Here is a 5,095-nt window from a genome sequence, read left to right as displayed (position 1 = left end):
ATTTCCAATGCTAACATATTAAAATTTGAAATCCATTCTTAACAAAGAGATGGAATACGTTGGAAAGCATGAAGCCATTTAGCTTTCATTTAACCTTGGTTTCGGACCAAGCTTGGAAACTTTCATCAAAGTAATGTTGGGCTTGGTAGCATTAGAATTTAATCTGGCCCAAATGGTTAACATTTGCTTTCTTGATGAATTTGGTTTCGGATCAAGCATAGGAAGCATTCATCAAAATTAAATATGGGCTTGGCTATAATAACATTGAGCTTGGCCCATCAATAAAAATTCAGCCACTAAATATAACACATGCAGCAAGGCTGATTTTTTAATTTGGGCTAGCAACATTTTTATTTTCCGCCCCAACATAAAATCTGCACAACAAAATTATTAATTAAGCAAATATGAGTTAGGATCAAATCAATAATTTTGTAATTAAATATTTTAATAATGTTTGTTCATCATCAAAATTAAATAGGAGTTTTCCAAACTCATCAATCTCCCCCTTGATGACAAACATTTTTAAAATTGAAATGGAAAGAAATTTAAAGATTGAGTAAAAAAATACTCCCTTTGATTTTGAATTTCTCTCCCTTTCTAAATGTCACATTGCTCCCCCTTGATGTGTGCTTGTTTTACCAAGGGAAACATTAACCTGTAACATTTGAATCAAGCTTCAAGTAACAATGTTATTTAGCATATTTTATGATGCTAAATGCTTGATTTATGAGCAGTTTTAATTAATAATCAAAACTCATTTGATATCATAAACTGATTTTCTGCTCAACCAATTTCATACAAAAAATATCAAAATATTTTTCAAATCCTTTCCTGTTAAAGATATGAGAGCAAAACAACATGATGGAAAAGTATTTGAAGTACACATGATCAAAACAAGGCAGTTTTAATGTATTACACAATTTAAAGGAACTGCCAAAAATAAGTTTTCCAAACAACAAGTTTATCAATGATGAATCAACAGCCGGGCATCAAAAATAAATCAAACATCATTATAAACCATATGCAGTTCAAGCAGCAACCATAGTGAATGCAATAACAACATGCATTCTTTGAATAAGGGTGATCATGAATTTTCAATTTTGAAATTTCATCCCCTGTTCCCCTGTTTCGTTCCAATTTCAATTTTGGAAACACATAAATTTCCTCCCCCTTTTGTCATCATGGGGGCACCTGCACAAAACATGATCAACACAGCAAAATATTCAAGAGAAAGTAGCAAGAGTATATGACAATATCCTAAAGATTATCCTAGAGCAGGGAGTATCAAGTCATGCTCATACAAAAAATAGATTGAGCCTATTGGAGCCAATATCAAACAGAGTAAAGAAACAGTCACTATTCATCAGAAAAATTAATTTGTTCTTCAGCATCCCCGTCACTATCATCTCCCAAATCTTCTTTGAAACGTTCCATCATTAGATTAACCCTTTCTTTGCAATTGTTCCAAGCTTTCTCACTTTCATAAGCTTGTTTGCGGGCTTCTTTGTGGGATTTATACATCAGATCTGCCATGTTCGAAAGTTCTCCTAAAATATGTTTGATGGACTTAATTGTTTTGGAAGATTCTGGCCTGCCTTCATACTCACTATCCGATGCAGCAGATTTTCGCCCTTTGGTGTCTTTAGTTGCTCCTCCTCCTCTACTTGTTTTCTACAGCCTCATTCAACAAATCAACTTTAAAGTACTCAAATATTCTAGTTAAAAATATACCATAAGGCAGGTTAGCCTTTCTGGTGCTTCTAACAGAATCCCACATGTGCCTAATCATAATATAACCAAAGGATATAGGAGTAGAAGTAACCAAAGCAAATAAGATGAGACAGTCAGAAAAAGTTACTCGGTTGTGTGAGCCACTTTGGGGAGTCAGAATATGAGTGATGATTCGGTGAAGCAGGGAATTGACCGGTCCTAGAGCTTTATGTGTTGGAATGGTGCCATGCAATCCAGAAAGGTTCTCGCAAATGTGCTTGAGAACAGTTTTGTATGGAACGCCAACTTGTGTGTCCCATTTTTCCACCATGTATGCTCGCGGTCCTTCATCTTTGAACCCAAGGGCCGCTCCAATTGTCTCAGCATCAAGGGCTATTTGAACCCTTTTGACATAGGAATGAAGGGTGCCGTCAATGAGCCGCATATTGGCATAAAACTCTCGAACAAGACCAGGGTAGACTGGTTTCTGGATGAGAAGCAGAGGCTTCCAGTTGAGAAGTTCAAACAGAGAGGAGATATTGATACCCTTGTTGGTGAGATTTTCAAGGCTAACAAGATAGGTTGTGCACAAATGACGCTTCTCCATAACCTCTTTATGAAACTAAAAAGAGGTGCACGAGTTAAATCTGCTTGGATTAAAGTGGGAGTGAGTCTTGCCATACTTGTCTCTGAATTCCATGGATTCCAAGTTTGGAGGTTCAGTAGTGTCATTGAGTGCAAACTCCTGATTCTTTTGGGAGCTTTTTCCAGGAGTAGTCCGTTTCGGTGATGAGGGTGGAGGTGAAGGCATGGGAGAAGTATGAGATTCTTGCTCTTCTTCCTCTTGGGGGTCCTTGTTCTTCCTGTTTCGTCCTCTTCCGGAACTCTTTTGGGCCACTACCTTTCTTCTCATGGCTTCGGTTTGTTTGGTTGGAGGTGAGGGAGAGGATGAGGAAGTAGAATGTATGTGGATATGAGTGTGCGTTTGGGGTGTTGATGGTTTTTGAGAAAGAAGAATTCTTTCACTCTTTCTTGGCGCGATTTTCTTTTTCATGGTAATGGGGGAATGAAATATGAAAGGTTGGGGGTGATAACCGAATTGAGAGGGAGAGAGAGAGACAAGGTGGGTGAACACATTTAATGGGGTTTGGAAAGAGAATATGGAGAGTAATGACCATTAGTGGACGGTTAATGACCATAATGGGTGGTTATTATCCAAAAATGATTTCCCTTTTAACTTTTGAAATCCAGAACTGAAAAGTTGTTGCCTTAAATCAAGGGATTAGATGGATATAGGGATTTGATTTGACAATAACCACTTCCAAGGAGATTTGATGACACAAGAAGAAGATTCTTATTTGTAGAAAGATAACTACCATAACTGCTAAGGTGGGGTCAATGAATTTTGGTGGGGCCCATAAAATTTTGAATTCTGCGCTGCCTCCCCCTTGACCACAGCTCTTCCATCATGCCATTATTTTTATCTCGTCCAAACCTACGAGCAAAAACTGAACAGAGTCACAAATTCACAGATTTTCAACAAAATTTAAATCAAACATTCCCAAACTTTTTCTCAAGCTACAGAATCTGTCTTCACAGAGGGGTTTTGTAAAAATATCAGCAATTTGGTCTTCAGATTTTACAAATTGAATATCAATAGTTCCCTTTTGCACATGTTCTCTAATGAAATGATATTTAATTTCAATGTGCTTTGTTCTTGAGTGCAAAACAGGATTTTTTGAAATATTTATTGCACTCATATTATCACAAAATAAGGGTATACTATTGATTTTTAATTTGTAATCTTCTAATTGTGTTTTTAACCAAATTAATTGAGTGCAACATGCAGATGCGGAAATATATTCTGCTTCAGCTGTGGATAAAGCCACTGTGGCTTGTTTCTTGCTTGACCACATATTGAGTGAGCTTCCAAGGAAGCAACACATTCCGGACGTGCTTCTTCTATCCACTCTATCTCCCGCATAATCTGCATCACAAAACCCTACTGCGCAAAATTCATCAGATTTAGGATACCACAAGCCATAATCACAAGTTCCCTTAATGTATCTAATGATGCGTTTAACAGCCGTAAGATGGGATTCTTTTGGGTGAGATTGAAATCTTGAGCATACACCCACACTTTGAACAATATCTGGTCTAGAGGAGGTAAGGTACATGAGTGAACCTATCATTCCCCTATACCTTGTTTCATCCACATCTTGACCATCATCATCCTTTTCAAGTTTTGTGTTGGGATGCATTGGTGTACCCATTGCTTTGGAGTTTTCTAGGCCAAACTTTTTAATAAGTTCTTTTGCATATTTTCCTTGGTAAATAAAAGTACCACTAGGAGTTTGTTTAATTTGGAGGCCAAGAAAGAAAGTAAGCTCTCCCATTAAACTCATTTCAAACTCACTAGTCATGAGTTTTCCAAACTCTTCACACAAGGAAATGTTGGCCGAACCAAATACAATATCATCAACATAAACTTGAACAAGAAGTATATCATAATTAGATGCTTTAATGAACAAAGTAGTGTCGGTGGTACCCCTTTGAAATTTATTTTCCAACAAGAAGACACTAAGCCTTTCATACCAAGCTCTTGGAGCTTGTCTAAGACCATAAAGAGCCTTAGTTAATTTGAAAACATGATTTGGAAACTCTTTATGTTCAAAACCGGGGGGTTGAGCCAAGATTTGGAGGGGTTCCTTTCCATAGCTCATATGGTGTTTTCTTTAACCATTTTCTAATGATTGTTCTATTCAAAATATAACATGCTGTGTTCACAGCCTCAGCCCATAAGAATTTAGAAATTTCACTCTCACATAACATTGCCCTAGTCATTTCTTGAAGGCTTCTATTCCTTCTTTCAACCACCCCATTTTGTTGGGGGGTTCTAGGGCATGAAAAATTATGAGAAATCCCTAAGTTATCACAGAATTTTTCAAAATCTTGATTTTCAAATTCTCTTCCATGATCACTTCTCAAATGGGCAATTTTCAAATCCTTTTCATTTTGAATTTTCTTGCAAAGAGTGGAAAAATCATGAAAAGCATCATTCTTATGAGCTAGGAACAGGACCCAGCCGAATTTAGAGTAATCATCCACCACCACCAAACCATAGTGTTTACCTCCCAAACTTTGAGTCCTTGTTGGACCAAAAAGATCAATATGCAACATTTCTAATGGTCTCTTAGTGAAAATTCCATCTTTTAGAAGATTTTACTTGTTTGCCTAATTGACAAGCGTCACAAGTAAGATCCTTATCAAACTTAATGTTTGGAATTCCTCTAACCAAGTTTCTTTTGACTAGCTTAGAAATTTGATACATGCTAGCATGTCCCAACTTTCTATGCCAAAGCCATTTTTCAGATTCAAAAGATGT

The sequence above is a fragment of the Arachis ipaensis genome, chromosome B08 (assembly GCF_000816755.2).
Source record: "Arachis ipaensis cultivar K30076 chromosome B08, Araip1.1, whole genome shotgun sequence".
In the NCBI taxonomy this organism is placed as follows: Eukaryota; Viridiplantae; Streptophyta; class Magnoliopsida; order Fabales; family Fabaceae; genus Arachis; species Arachis ipaensis.
This window is presented reverse-complemented; position numbering follows the sequence as displayed.